Source organism: Passer domesticus, chromosome 9 (genome assembly GCF_036417665.1).
Source record: "Passer domesticus isolate bPasDom1 chromosome 9, bPasDom1.hap1, whole genome shotgun sequence".
Classification (NCBI taxonomy): Eukaryota; Metazoa; Chordata; class Aves; order Passeriformes; family Passeridae; genus Passer; species Passer domesticus.
Genome location: NC_087482.1, coordinates 43,779,468 through 43,795,404, shown reverse-complemented (window position 1 = coordinate 43,795,404; position 15,937 = coordinate 43,779,468). Strand labels below are relative to the sequence as shown.

Genomic DNA, 15,937 nt, shown 5'->3' with positions numbered 1-15,937 from the left:
ACATGTGGTATTGGTTACTAACAGAGAGAGGATTCCAACTTAATTGGATCTTTAATCGGATTGAATAGGGTAATTCCTACCTCTCTGCATTCCTAATGGATGCCACAATGGCAGAAGTTAAATGCTGAAGGGCTGCTCTGATTTGAGAGCAGCTTCCAGGGGATCCTGGGGCAAAAACAATTATTGGGGTGTCCACTGAGAAAGAAAATTATCATTAAGGTTGATATTTGCCAACAGGATTTTGGAATAATTACTGCCCACTCAGCCAGTTCTTACAGGTAGGACACACATCCTTTGCTTTGTGGTTTTTTTTTCCCAATAAATCAGTTTATTCCCATTTAGCAGTTTTCCTAGTTCCAAGCAGACTATGGCCATACCCAGCCCAATTCCACACTCTGGTACTCAGTGTGAAATATCCATGGCCATCCAAGGCAGGAACAGAGCTGCAGGTAATTGGAGTTCTAATTTATCCCAAAGAGTTGATGGTTTTGTTAACTAGAGAGAAAGAAAACATGCTCTTATTTCCACTGAAAAGATCCTGAAATAGTGACTCTCTTCCAGTGCAAAAACAATGCAGGGAATGTTGCTAAACAAAGGTGACACCTTTGGGATGGAGTTGTAAAACAACAGGATTATGTGAGTGATTTCCCTGGACATAACCATGATAGAATATTCTCTGCTGTGGAGGTAAAGAAGAGTTTTGGAAATTTTTCTGGAAAAGTGATTTCCAGTCCTGGCTGAAGAGCTCCCATTATAGCAAAATTACTGACAATCTTTAGGCATCTGTTTCACTTCCCTTATAGCTGAAGATCCACAGGGAAAAGATCAACAAAGTCACCTGGAGCAGGGTCATGATGAACCACTGCACTGCCACACAGAAAATACACAATGTTAGGTGTAAATTAATGATTATCTCATTATTAGGCACTCCAAGCAGTTGTAATATAGTTATGTTTCTTGGAAAAAAGAAGTCTCAATCACTGCTCTGGTGAAACAACTTCAGAGAACAAACATAGAAAGAGAACACATCAAAAATCCTGAGACCACTGACATTTCCCTGTGGGATTTCCTTGGTGCCTTCAGTTTCAGCTTTCATATTTCCCAGACTCTGCACTGCATTGGTATATAATTCTGAACTTCATACAAAGTGTCAGCAGCTCTCCTCCCAGCTCAGGCACACAGAACAATCCTTTTCTAGAACCAAGGACAGCGCTGCATCTTCAGCCCAAAAAGTGCAAACAGCAGGGAATGGAGGGGAGCAAACTGGGAGGGTGGGACTGCATCACCTGGAGCTGGAATTGGACAATGAACCCAACATGGAAATGGACCAAAACTGATAAAAGTGTGAGAACTCGTGACTCAGAGTCCGTCTTGGGTGGAGCCACAGCCTGGCTCTTGTCCTGCCCAAGGTGAATCCTGTGAAGGTCTTTTAAGAAATCCCTACTTTATTCCTTTAACTCTGTTCCAGGCATCATCCTGAAAATTTGGTTCAGTAGCACAAATATAAAGTTCTTAATTTCCTCTAACTCTTGTGTGTGTGACACTGGTGGCAGCAAAGTGGGGGGCACACAGGAGACCCCAGGGACACCTGGGTGTTGTTGGAATGGGACATCACAGCAATGCCCAGGGACACAGGACGTGCCCTTGGCGCCAGGGGAGGGTGGCACAGCCTTGGTGGGACCCCACCCTCGGGTCCATCCCTGCTCTTGGCAGCACCATCCTCTCCCCCAGCACCACAACTCTGCCAAAAGCCCAGGCCACAAAGAGGAGGCTTCTTTATCATCATTAGCAAAGCCCAGAATCCAGAATTGCTGTTTTGACTGGGAGACAGATGACTCCAGCTCTGCCAACACCCAAGGTCTCCCAATGCCAAAACTCACTTTGCTCACACATATGCTGCAATGCTCGAAACAGAAGCTCTGAAACTCCTTTCTTTGTCCTTTCAGTGCTTCTATTCCTCCTTTTTTGTACTTCCCATGTAAGTTCCTCCCTTTTCTTCCTTCTTCCTCGACTGCCCTTCCAATGCTCACACATTTTAAGGCCTTTGCACCTTTCTGTGCAGCACATTCTGCTGTGTTTGTCCCTATCCTCCGCAAAACATATCCAGCAACTCATGTTTGATTGTGTCACACGAGGTATCCAGTCTCCATCTGAACACATCACAGTTCATTACAGTGGTTAATCACAGATTAAAAAAAAAAGAAAAAAAAGTCTTTAATGTCTAATTTAAAATGGTCTGGCTCCAGCTTGCAGCTATTGGGTCTGATTTTTCTTTTCTCTTCTTGATTAAAAAGCTGGATATGCTTTCCCCATGAAAATACTTGTCCCTGTAATCAAGTCCCCTCTCAATCCTCTTTTTGATGAGCTAAGCAGATTGAGTTCTAAATCTCTCACTGCAGGGAATTTCCTCCACTCTTCAAATCAATATTGTGGTTATTTCCTTGACTCTCCAGGTTTGTAAACCCTTTCTTTCAGTTGTTGACACCACAAGTGACCCTGGCTTTCCAGCCCTCTCATGGACTCAGATAAAATCCCTGTGAAAGGATCCTATTTGTCCTTCAGCCTGCTGGGCTGCCCCTGGATCCCTGGCAATGCCCAAGGCCAGGCTGGACAGGGCTGGGAGCAGCCTGGGACAGTGGAAGGTGTCCCTGCCATGGCAGGGTGGCACTGGGTGGGATTTAAGGTCCTTTCCAGCCCAAACCATTCCACGATTCTGTGAAACAAGATTGCTGCCAGTTCCACACACCAGCTTTGCTGGGATTGTTTGGTTTTAACTGAGGTTTCACAGCATACCACACCTCACAGCAGAAAACCCTGACACAAACCTCAGTTATCCTCATTTATCAAACCTGTAACTCCTCCCTTTCCATAGAAGCCTTAATTATCTCTATTCTTTATTTTAATTCATTCCTCTATCAACTTTTCGATTATTTTTCTGGGACTGGTGCCAAGCTCTCCAGACAATCATCTCTGACCCCTTCTCCTGTATTCCTGCAGAGAATACACAGGATAATGGAGCCAAAACCACTTTGCCAACCTTGTATGGCCCAGTCTTTCCCAAAGATCATAACCAAGACTTGTCCCAACAGATGTTGTCTCACCTCTCCCTCCACACCACTCCTGCCCACCCATCCCAGTTCAGCTGTCACCCAGGCACAGAGATGCCAAATCCATGGGCTGAGAACAGCACACACCAAAAATCCATCACCAGAGCCTGCTCAGGAAAACTCTTTCAGAAGCTTCAGTGCCCTTCTTCAGCAAAAATTTGTAAATGTTATAAAATTTTGTAAAATTTTATTTTTAGGAGCATTCAGCTTTGACCCATCTATGTATTTCAGCAGAAACTGGAGTGATAGGATTCAAATTGAAGGAGTAATGGGTTCAGACTGAAAAGAGGGGAAATTTAGGCGAGATATCAGGAATAAATTGTTTCCTGTGAGGGTGGGAACAGCTGCCCAGCATCTGCCCCATCCCTGGAAATGCCCAAGGAGAGGTTGGACAGGGCTTGGCTGCAACAAGAAGATCTTTAAGGTCCCTTCCACCCCAAACCCCTTTGGAATTCTGTATGACATCAGCTGAGTGAGAAGTTTGTTTCCCAGGAATTCCCTCCCCCCAGGAGCACATTTAGCACCAGAGATTGATTGAACTTTCAAGTGGCAGCCCCGTGCTGGGTGATCCTAAGTGGGCTGGACAGGCTCTCCTCTCCAAGGTGTGCTGCAAATCGCGGGATTAGCGGCTCAGGCAGCGCCCGGAATCTCGCCTGTCCTACATCATTTACCTGGGCTGAAATTACAGTTCAATTACTGGAGTAATATCTCATTCAGGCAGAACAAAGAAAGGGAAAGTATGCAAATGAGGGAATTTAAATTCACTTAATTTAAAGGCCGAAAATTTTTAAGGGCATGTTCCCTCTCTGGGGACATTTGGGTTCAGGGATTATAAAACACATGAAGCTATAAATGGTTAAATGGATTGTCATTGCCTGAGCATCCAAACTTTGCATACATTATTCTTTTCAGTGAGTGCATTATGTAATTAGCAGGGAAAATACACAACATTCCTGACTATATCCTATCCAGGGATAAAAAATTTGGTCTGACCACCCATTTCAGGGAGCTTTGTGCACAGACAAGCTCAGCATACATTTTGGAGGATCACAGTGGAAAAGGTTTGTAGGGAGAATACTGCTTATCTGCTGAATGCAAAGATTATTCCAATTTTTTTTTTTTCTTCGTGGTACACATGATAAGATTGTGAATAACCCTCCAGGTTTGTTGCCTGTTGTGGTTTTCATGGTTGTTTTTTCTTGAATGAACACTGAGGCATAATTTAATGCACCCAAGATGAAATTTTCCTCTTGCTATGCAGCTGGAATTCTGTGAGGTTTCACTGCACAGGGATGTCTGACAGGGGGAATGGCTGACAGGGAAAATGTGCTGCTCTGGCAGGATAATGAGGTACAATGCTCCAAGAGGCAGCATCCTGCTCACGGGGAAGGAGACGGCAGAAATTTCCTTTTCTTTAGGGGCTGCATCACCAAATAATTATTACAAAAAAGATAAAGAGGGACTACTTACAAGGGCATGTAGTGACAGAACAAGGGGGAATGGATTCAAACTGAAACAGCAGCTTTGGATGGGATATTGGGAAGGAATTCCTCCCTGTGAGGGTGGGCAGCCCTGGCACAGGGTGCCCAGAGCAGTTGTGGCTGCCCCTGGATCCCTGGCAGTGCCCAAGGCCAGGCTGGACACTGGGCTTGGAGCACCCTGGGACGGTGGAAGGTGTCCCTGCCATGGCAAGGGGGAGGGAGGACATGATCCTTAATGTCCCTCCCACCCCAGGCCACTCTGTGATTACTTTCTGGTGCCACCACACTGGCTGCACTTCACCTTTAGTAAAGCTTTGCTCTGTAACACACCTCAAACAGCTCCTTTTCAGCAATTCCCTGGATATAATATGAACCTGGAAAGGCAAGCCAGAGCCTCTCCCAGCAGGTGGGCACTGTCTGGACAGGAATTAGCCAAAAATCAGGGTGAGCAGAACCCTGGGCTGAGCTCTGCACACCGACAGCAGGGAGGCTGCAATTCCACAGGCTCAGCAGAGATCATAAAAATCCCAGATTTAGGTGGAAGCCTAAGTCCAGCCTCACGCAGTCAGTAACAGAAAGGTGCATTTGTCATGCAGGTGGTAAACCCTGAGCAATTACTGTGGATTTCAGTGCTAACCCTGTCAGTTTAATGGAGCAGGTATGGCTTAGCTCTGTACAGCTGGGACAGCCCTTTAATCACTGCTCCTCCTTACCACCACTGTTGTCATTTGTGTGGCTCAGAGAACAGGAATATTCAGGGCTGTTTGCTGGGTATTTGTTCCCAGTCAAAGCAGGAGACCCTTGAGAGGAGGCAGAGACACAGAGCTCCCAACTCTGCTGCCTGCAGAGCCCACGTGGATGGTGGATTCTCCAAAATCCCAGATGGCTCAAGCCAGGGTAACTCAATCACCCTGAGCTGAAGCAGCCTCATTTGTATCAGTCAAGGACCTGAGCCATTACACCTCCTCCTCAAACTGGTTAGGCTGTAAATGAGATTTTCATCACTCCTGGGACAAAAAGCTGACTCTGCTGAGGTCACTGGGAGTTTGAGCATCCATTTCAGTGGCGCCATGACTTCACCAGTGCTTTGCCTGGGCAATATCCAGCCTGGAAGTCACCATGGACTATCCTAAAAATATGTTAAATATAATCTGCCACTAGAACTGGAAGACAGCAGTACTTCAGTTCTGTGCCATTTTCTTCTGCCCAGATGCAACAAAAGGAATGTTTATCTCAAAGGAATGGGGATGGTAATGACCAATATCACTGCAGGTTTGACCAATGCCTTGGAAGAACTCAAAGCAAAACTGAATACAGCTTATTCTTGTAAAACTGAGTAATTAAAAAAAAAAAATCAGACAGGACCTCCTCTGACTTACAACAGAAATCCTCTAAAATCTGTCCTCTCAATGAAGTTTTACTGGAACAAAGTCATTGGTGGAGTGATATGAAGGTGAAAAATAGAACACTGGGCCCTTATTCAGTAAAGCACTTGAGCAATATCCCAAATTTTAGTAATAAGTTCAACTGAACTCAGCAAACAGATTGTGGAGTATTTTTCTTATGAAGAAGTAAAATTAACAAAATTAGACAAGCCATGGATGCAAGTGTACATACAGACCTGGATCAACCAACACAAGGGAAGGATTTTAGTGATGGACAGAGAGACCTACAAGATCAACCTTGGGAAAAACATGTGTCTGCTTCCAAACCTACAATCTATTCTTATTAACCATTCTCTGATTTAAGTAAACCGCAAAAATAATGGTAAATAACTGTAAAAATGCATGTGTAAAAAAAAAAACCAAACCCCATTGAGTTAATCAGTCCTTTAGCTGAAAGCATTGTTGGGGATTTTTCTAACAGAAAAAAAAAAAAAAATCTGCCCCCCCAGAATAATGTTCCTTTCCCTATCAGCAGAGCAATCTTCCATCAGGACTGATTTTATTTGAAGCACTGGGGGTGCACACTGGCATTTTTTCCTCAGACATTGTTCCAGGTTTCCATCGGGTTTAATGCTGGAACAGCACGTGACAGGACGGAGCGCTGCATTTTTCAAATCTCCTTTAAAGCTGTGGGAAGACTCTCCTTAAAGGCAGCCCTCTCTCCTTTCAAGTGCCATACAAGCACAGCAGGCAGCATTCAAAGCCACCTCTTCTGTGTCAGCCAGCAGGGAAGGCTGACAGGGAATTGCTCGTGTCACACTCCAAAAGTCACCAAAGCAGACACACACTGGAAGGTGGATGGGCCCAATTCTGCCTTTTTTTTTTTCAGATTTCTGCCTTTCCCATTCATTCCAGCCAGGATGCTGCTCTGAATAGTGACTTAAACCTTGCAGAGTCATCCCTTGGGCCTCCCAAAAAACGGAGAGCTTGAAATGAGATTTCTGAAAGTACCAAAATCATCGAGCTAAGCTGTACTGGGAGGTCAGAGGGCTTTGGCTCACTGCAATGTTTAGAGTTCTTTGGGGCTGCAGCCTCGTGCTCTCACTGCTTGCCTTGTTTGTAGTTACACTTTGTATTCTCCAGGAGGGCACAGAGACTCCCCAGCCATCAGAGCCCCTTCGTGTGGGTTCATCCCACTTTAAATCCCTCTCAGAAGGAGAAATGAACAGCCCAGGTGCTGCCTTTGATGCTCTCAGGAGGAGGAAAGGAGGAGGCAGCAAGTGCAGCAGCAGCATCACCAGGCAGGGACAGTGACACAGGGCCAGGCTGGGGACCACGAGCCCTCCCAGAGCAAGGCAGAGGCCCCTTGGTGCTGCTCTGAGGATAAATCCCATGGCAGGTGTCACCTCCCACACCTCCCTGGCTGCAGACACCGGGAGGATCCAGCAGGGACACTGGCAGCTCTGGCTCTGGCACAGGGACAGCCTGAGGTCACCTGTCTGGAGCTTGGCTGGGGCTCTCTCAGCCAGCCTGGGAAGCAGCTGGTGCAAATCTCCTCCAAAGCTGCTCTCTCACAGAAACAGCCCTGCCCAGGCTCCACCACTGGCTCAGGCCAGCACCCAGACATCTCAATTCTGTGCCACAGAACGGGAGCAAAGGTGGGGATGGATCCAAGCAGGCTCATCCTTGTCCCCCCCCCCCCAACTCCTCTTCACCCTCCCTTAACCTGAATCACACCCTCACCACACCTCTGATTTAACTCTTGCCTGCTGCAAGAGAGAAAAAGCAAACTAAAGGAGAAAACCACATAAAGTTGGTCCTTTTCTTCATAAATGGAGAAAAAGAGAGGACTAGCAAAAGAAAATAGAAGAGAAGCCCTAATGAAGAAAGCAACATAATTTTTTGTCCTTCATACATGGAACAGGATCTGCACTTGGAAATCACTGCACTGAAAACCACAAGCTAGTTAAGCTGTATCAATAAACACTACTTTTAATGATAAACTGTTCTCCATCTGCATTATTTTTGATCTTCACACGACCAGGTGCAATGAAGGAAGAAGGGAACATCTGCTAGGGAGTGCTGAAACCCCAGAAAATAACATCAGCACAGCCATCACTCACTGTGTGCTTCGTGCAGGGTGCCTGGACATGCTGGGAGGAGAAACCTGAGGCACCAAACATCACCAAGCACCTTCATCTGTTTATCGTGCAGAGGCAATCACTAATCAGCATCTGGGAATGCAAATCCACTTACACAAGTCAATGAATAAAACAGAAGAGAGTAGCTAGGGGAAAAAAAGAAGCTAAATGTAACAACCTTGAGTTTTGAGCACTGACTTTGTTACACAGAAAAAACAGGGGAAAAAACAACCCACACCAAAGTCAGCCAAGATCACAGGTCTTCACCTGAGCCTGTCTGAGCCTAGAAGGGCAATTAACTACAAGCACACAGATTATGAATTACAACAATCTTAGCCTAGGAACAGTGACAACAAGCTGGAATTTGGTTCAGTGTGGTCTCAGCAGTTCCTGTGGGCACTGCCACAACCCCCTCCTGTCCCACAGAGAGTCAATTATATTCAATACAATATTATACAATACTCAAGTTCTACAAAGAGAAGTACCTGGATTCCTTTTTCTCATCCCGAGGGAAGAAATCTCCACTGCTATTTGAGCAGCACGAGTGCCATGACACCCTGCAGTTCTCCCAGCCCCAGCAGCCTTTTCCTAGGCACGCTTTCAGCAGGATGAGGGTTTGTCTGTATGAGCACAGAGCAGAGCTCACAAGGGTGGAGATAAGCAGAGCAAAAGGGTGCTGGGAGCCCCAGGTCCACCCACACACACTGCAAAGCTCTGCTCCAGCTCAGACCAGGGATGGAAAGCCCATCAGCAGCTGAAGGGTACAGAGGGAGCTCCTGGAATATCCTGGCTCAGGCTCAGCCCAAACTCGCCTGGGGGTTCCCTGGCCCTGTAACCCCAACAGAAGCACAGAGAATGGGGATGGGATGATGCAGGATTCCCTCCCATGGTCCAGCACACATGGAGCCAGGGGGAACAAAAAAGAGCCCATTGACCAAAATATAATTCATTGAAGCCCATGGGTAGATAATCACGATAACATCGATCTTCCTTCTGCTCTTCGAGTTACTCCCTTACCCACAAAGATCTGCTAAGGACCCAGGGTCTGCTGTGAGGAGCAGCCAGCAGAGCTCCCCAGCCCTATGGGCCAGGGGACAGTTCAGACCACAATCAAACCACACATTCCAGGTTTATTTCAAAGTGGAGCTCAGGGGAACCCCACAGACCTTGCAGGATCTCACAGCTCATGAGAGCCTGAGGGGAACCGTTCAAACAGCACCTGGTGGTGTTTATTAATTTCTTTGATAAAACTTGTCCCACTAATGATTTTTAGAAGTCTAACCAAGAAAGGACAATTAAAACTTGTTATAAAACACTGAGCACACCACCACCAGAATATGGTAACAAGATTCCTGCTCTGTTTTCATTCCCATGCTGCTCCCACACCCTGTGCTGGGACATCAATTTTCATTCTCCATGATTTAGGGCTATTATAGGGTGGCCTTTGTGCTAGCAAAGAACCCATGATCTGTAACAAAACTGAATTTCTACTTTACTGGACAAATATACCAAAAGAAATCGTGGCATCTTGGAGGGTTGCTAAGCAACCAAGAGCTCCAGTGTCACTTGTTTGTGATCAATTCAAGTCATTCATGGGCTCTGAAGCACCAGCTCAGGAATTCCAACAAAATCTGTGCCTTGGGAAAGCCAGGGGGACTTCCTGACACACAATAACACTTTCTTTCCTCGAAGATAAACTTTGTAGATGTTCTTTTGATCTGTGTGATATGTTAATCCATTATTCTTAACATACTGCTAATGGGAAAAGCTATAATTAACTAACTACAGCATTGTAATGCGTGCAAGATAAACTGATCTAATTAGTAGTGTTTAAAGTAGTCCCTGTCCTCTCCCAGCGGGGAAAGGAGCAGATCCTTTCTGATCACAGGAGCAACTGTCCCCAACATCGTTTTATGTAAAGAATAAATTCCTCTTTGTTCCATTTTTTTTCCCTCCCAAATAGAAGTGATAAAGTAAATTTTTACTGGCAAACAAGGTGGCCCCAGTCCAAGCCACTCGAGGTACACATGCAAGCTGTGAATAATGTAATCTTTCATTTAAATAAGGCTTATCTGTTGGCTTTCTTGGGTGAAGAAGTGGACTGTTACATTTTCATGCATGAAGTTTAATTACTGAAGTAACTCATACTGAATGCCCACAATAATTGCACTCACTGAGTTAAATGTATATTGCTGAAGTACAGTCTCTTTATTTGAGCCTCATATTCAAGATTCATCCCATCTCTATTTTGATAAAAATCAATAATAAACAGGAAGACTTTAGAAGCAAATTGGTTTCCAAGCTGTGTGCTGCTTATGGCAAAATTTCAACTTCTTGATTGCTGGCAGGTGTTTTTTTACTGAAGATATTTAATGATAATTTCATATACACTGGGCAGTATTTCTAAAGAAATTACCTTCTGCAAATCTCGGTGTCCTATCCAGTGCATCTTATTTTAATGTCACATGATCTGGACTTGTAGTTCCTCTGCAAGCCAGACTCCACTGACAGCAGATGCTCAGCTTAAATGAGCACCAGAAACTGGTGAGCCAGAATTTCCTAATTTTTAATGACTCATTGAGAGAGAGGGGGCTTCATTTGGCTTGGTTTTTTTCGAAACACAATGAAAATGTATTACTTTTAAGCAGGAGAGAAGCGTTAACACAGCAGGAGTTGTGCACTCTGGTGTTTCATATCAGAAGATAAGCAGAGGCACGTGGGAAGCAATGGCCAGAGGAAGGCAAGCACAGCTCCAACGAGGTAACAATTCACGTTCATAAATGGCAAAAAAATACATATTTATTTAAACTACAGCTTTTCACCTCCTCCCCTTTCTAAAGTCGTAACATTTATTATTTATTGCTTGTGGAATGGGATTTGGGGGAGCTACACAGCACATATCAACTCGGTCACACCAAACCCTTGGCAGGGACACAGAAATGCCACCTGTCACCACTCTGGAGAAATATTCCAAAACCACATTTCAAGCACAAGTATTCCCAGGTAGTGCTGAACACCTGTACACAACCCAACAAAACACAGCTCAGTCCCTTCCTACCCCAAAAGAAGCCAAGTATCCCTAAGGATGAAAGCGGCAGATGCAAAGCCCACGTACGTTTGCTTGTGTGACTACAGGAAAACAGAATCTCCTCGGACTGCGTTGCCAAGCTCCCCGATGCTCTCTGATCATGCAACACCGATCGATAACACACAGCCCAGACACCGAGCCCCAGCGATTCCTGCAGCGCAACACGGGCACATCGCTTCCCAGCGGGGGAAAAAAAAAAAAAAAAAACAACAAACCTGGGGACTTCGGGAATTATTTAGGAACTGCAGCAAAACCACCCTAAATCCTCTCCAAGACCATTTGGGAAACAGAAAGAAGTGCTGGCCAAGATGCAGGACATCCGGGCTCGCAAACTCGAGCCCACCTAAAGCAACACGGGACTGACCCGCCAACCCCCAGCCCAGCCCCCGGCCCACGGCTCTGTCCCCTGGTCCATGGCTCTGTCCCCTGGACCCTCTGCGCTGTCCCCTGGCTGTGTCCCCTGGCCCATGGCTCTGTCCTCTGGACCCTGGCTCCGTCCCTTGTCCCCTGTCTGTGTCCCCCAGCCCATGGCTCCGTCCCCCGGTTCCGCAGGGCTCCGCACGCCCAAAACTTCCCTCGGGCAGCGGCTCCTCCGCCCGGGGACCCGAGTGCGGGGAGAAGGGGCCGGACCGGCTCCCCGGGACCCCCCGAGCCCCCTGCTTGCCCCGGGACCCCCGCTCGCCCCCGGGCCGGGCTGAGCCCGGCTCCGCTGCCCGATCGCTCCGCAGGGCGCCGCCGCTGCGGGACCAGGTGCGGCGCCGGCAGCAGGAAAACCAGTTTCCAAATCAGAGCGAGAATAATTAAAGAGCGCTTTGGGAGGCAGGCAGGGCGAGCCCCGCGGCCGGACACCCCCGGAGCCCTGCCCGCTGCCCCCGCCGTACCTTGAGCCCGGGCGGGCTGAGGGTCCCGGTCCCGGTCCCGGCGGCGGCTCCGCAGCCCCGTCCCGGCGCTCCGAATTAATCGCTCCACCCCAAAAAAAGAAGGGGGAGGGAAGGGGGGAGGGAAGGAGGGGGAGCGGAAAAACCCAACGCAACCACCCCAAAGCCAGCCCCGCTCCACACCCACGAGGAGGGAGAGGGTCCCTCCGTGACTGGCATCGCTATCTCCTCCGGCGGAGCTTGCAGGGAGCCATGGCAACGAGCCCCGGCGATCCCCACAGCCTCCCCCGGGGCACAGCCACCCCCTTCCCCGGCTCCGGCCCCGCTCCGGGTCCCACCTGCCCGATCCGGATCCCCTCGGCCGGAGCCGGCTGCCGGCGGCGCCTCCGCCCCGCTGCTCCGGGCGGCACCTGCGGATGCAGGGAGGGAGGAGAGGAGCGAGCGAGGGGAGCCCTGCCCGCCCCCAGCCCGGGGGGGCCGTCCCGCAGCCGGGCAGGTGCCGGGGAGGGACCCCGGGGCCGGCCAGCCCAGAACCGGGGCGGGAGGAGGAGAACGGAGCGGAGGGCGCTGCCCCCGGCGCGACCCGGGATGCTCTCGCTCCGCCGAAATGCAGGCAAGGAGGAGCGAGGCGCTGCCGGGGAAGGGACGGTCCCCGCCTGGTCTCACCCCTCTCTCGGGTGGAGAATTGTCGCTGCTTTTCAGAGGAAAGGATGAAGATTAAGAAAGCCGCAACTGGGTTTAGCCCTTCCCCACTCCCCCCTCTCCCTTACTAAACCCTCATACACCCAAGCATCCCAACGCCAAACCTCTGAAAACCCTATTTTCGTCGGCTTTAAAAAAAAAAAAATTTGGGTTTTTTTTTTTTGGCAAATGCCCTCCCTGTGTGCTGTACCTGACCACAGACCCAGCTCAGGTTCACGAGTGCGCTTGAGCGCCCGGACTCTGCCTGGGCGCTTCATTCCCCGAGCCCTGCGTGGAATGGGCTAAATATTTAAGTGATCGGTAAAGACAGTCGTCACAAACGTGCCAGTCATTGTCTTAAGCACTCCATCCCCAGAGATGGGGAAGGTCAGACGTAATCATTTCCACGAGGGCTCGGACTCCTCAGACGTTTCTGTCTCGCTGCTGACCTTTGGGGGCTTTGCTTTTCTCTGAGCCTTGCCTAATGCAATGAACAATAATCACAAAGTAGCATTCACGGACATTAAACCATAAACCCACCCTACCGAAGCACAGTGGCACTCCCGGGGATTATTAGCATTTGGGTTAAAGATTTTTGGGACAGTGGCAATTGGAATTTGTGGCCAACTGTTGTTGTTTATTTCCTGCAGATTTAAGTAGGTGAGCTTGCCTTTTGGATAAAGGAGGAGTAAATAATTAAATTTAAGGAAAAGCATTATAAAGATGGCAGTAAAAGAAAAAAACTATCTGAAAAGTAGAAGGGGAAAGGGCAGAATAGTTTAATATATTTGTTAAGTAAATGCAAAACAGTTCAAACAATGGTAAGTTTGCAGTCATGCAAAGTCAGGCAATTAATAGATAGGATTTTTATATTCAACTATGCATGAGTGAACCAGCACCAATATAAATACAGGGAGCAGAGCATGGAAAGCTGCTGAGGAAGCTCTGAAGTTGGGGAGATTTCTGTGTGCCAAACACCCAGCCCAGAGCACACCAGAGGACTGGGAATCCTCCCTTTGGACCCTCCATCCACGCCAGATCCTGAATCGAGTCACTGTTCCATCTGAAGACAGTGAAATGTTATATTTACAGCACATTGCTTTCCAAAGCAACCAACAGCTAAGCAACAGACCTGTGCCCTGTGAGCGGAAACTCGGGCAATAAATGGACAGGGAGGCAGCTCCAGAGGAACGTCTGAGGGCTGCCCATGGATTGAAAAGCCTTCTGACCCCATACCTAGGAGCCAGCAGAGATTGACTCCAATCCAGAGGTTTGGAGATTCCCTGGAGCCTTGGCAATAATTGGAAATGCCGAGGATGGGAGGCTGCTTGTCTGGGAGCAGAGATAAGAGAGCTGGGAGAGCCAGGGAGAGCTGGCATTGCCCCTGCTGCCATTGCCAGGAGGATGAAAAGTGGAGCCAGTGACTCTCACCCTGGCTGAGAGAATTTTGGACTTTCTGTGCTGACAGGCACTGACCCCCAAGAGAACACTGCATTGACCTGAGGCGTGGAGAAGGCTTCCAAAATTCCTTGATAGCACTGGGATTACGGGTGTGGAGTTTGAATAGAAGTGTGTTATATCACGTGGTAGAAAACTTAGAGTTAAAGGTTTTAGAATGTAGTAATATATATAAAGCAAGATGGAGGTTTTAGGGTGGAGGCTGGTCCTTCTTCTTCACCTTCTTCTTCATGCATTTTGGTGATATTTTGTAATTGGACAGAAAAGTCTACATTGTGGGACATGGGTGATTAGTTATCGAGTTAAAAGTAAAAATAATTTAAGGTGTCATTTCTTAATTGGACAGTTTTTCCTTACAAGACCTTTAGAGATAGATACAGGGTCATTTTGTAGCTTGTTAGTGAAGTGCTGCAGAGCTCACAGCTTGTGAGACTGTAACATGGATAAGAAACAACACCTGAGTCTGAACAGGACATGGACCTCCCCCTGCCCAGCCAGGGCTGAGTTCCACCCGGGATGCCTGGGCAGCACCAGCAGTTTCCAGGCTGATTTTTGCAGGGCTCTGGCAGAAGGAAGAGAGGAAATTCAATGACCTGCAGAGACTGCTTGAGGCAGGGCTGCTGCCATAGTCAAATTCCCAGCTGCCCATCCCTCCATCGCCGTGCCACAGAAGGAGGGAAGCTGGCCTTGCAGAATGCAGCCACCCCTTAGACCTTCATTTCCCTGCTTGGCTGGCCCAGCTTTTAGATCCTCCCTGTCAATGTGATTTTCCCAAGGTCTTCTCCCATGTTCAGGTTTGAGGCCATAATATGGAAAGCATTAAATGGTTTTAATTTTTCACAAATCATGCACAAAGTTTTTCTTGTGCTAGGAAGCCAGCTGATGGCAAAGCCCAAGGACAGCAGTTTGCCCAGAGCTGCTCCACAGTAGCAAAATAAAATAAAATGTGTTCCTGTTAACAATAATAACATGGCACTAGCTAAATCTATTTGAGAATAGGGTTTGCCTTAAGTAAAATGTAAATAGACATAATCAATCGTGCCTCACATTTCACTGGGCTATGAAATGGGGCAAATGTCATGGCACTTAAGTCTGCACCAAACAAAAATAAAGACAGAGAAGCTCAGTGTGGTCCTCTCTGCATCTCACAAAACTGCTCTTTATTTTGGGATTTCCTGCTGAAAATCAAGGGGCCTTTTCATCAGACCTCTGCTTGATGTGAGAATGAGAGAGCAACACTGCTGGAAACACCGGAAAAAATTAATTCTTTCTAGGCTGGTACTGATCACATATTTAAAATACACATTAAATGCATAATATTGTCTGAAATCAAGTGTGAGAGAACCCTCTGAGAATATTTACCTGAGGTATTGTCTGAAGGAGGAATAGCAGGTGGGTTTTGCCAATCCCAACTCTAACTTGTTACCTGATTCCTGAGTGTTCTCCCTCGAGACACACCCACCATCTTAAACCCACTTCCAGAGTCTGGTGTCAGGCACAGAGAATTCCAAATCCTACTCTAAATGCCTTTTAAGACACATGAAATACTCAGGACAAAAGAACAGATTGGCCACATTTTCTGTGGAGGAAATTAATTTGCTTGTAATTGCCAGCACATAGCCCATCAGCAGAGCTCGTTAATAAAGATGCTGTAATTTTCTGAATAGGTAGATATGCAAAAAGGGGAATGTATTTGAATATCAAGAACCACAATTGAT

General features: G+C 47.5%; 1 protein-coding gene across 11 annotated transcripts in view; it reads right to left on the bottom strand.

Annotated features, from left to right (window-relative positions):
• Positions 1-12,685, bottom strand: part of CHL1 (cell adhesion molecule L1 like) — a 122,365-nt gene extending 109,680 nt beyond the window's left edge. For 6 of the 11 annotated variants that reach the window (XR_010368756.1, XM_064433099.1, XM_064433098.1 and 3 more), the window contains exons 1-2: positions 12,419-12,684; positions 12,084-12,165 (exon numbers count right to left, since the gene is read on the bottom strand). The gene's annotated coding sequence lies outside the window, so the exon portion shown is untranslated. Of the gene's footprint in view, positions 1-12,083; positions 12,166-12,418 lie in introns of all 11 variants that reach the window. The other 5 variants (XM_064433103.1, XM_064433100.1, XM_064433101.1 and 2 more) reach the window with 3 other exon arrangements.
• Positions 12,686-15,937: the final 3,252 nt, after the last annotated feature.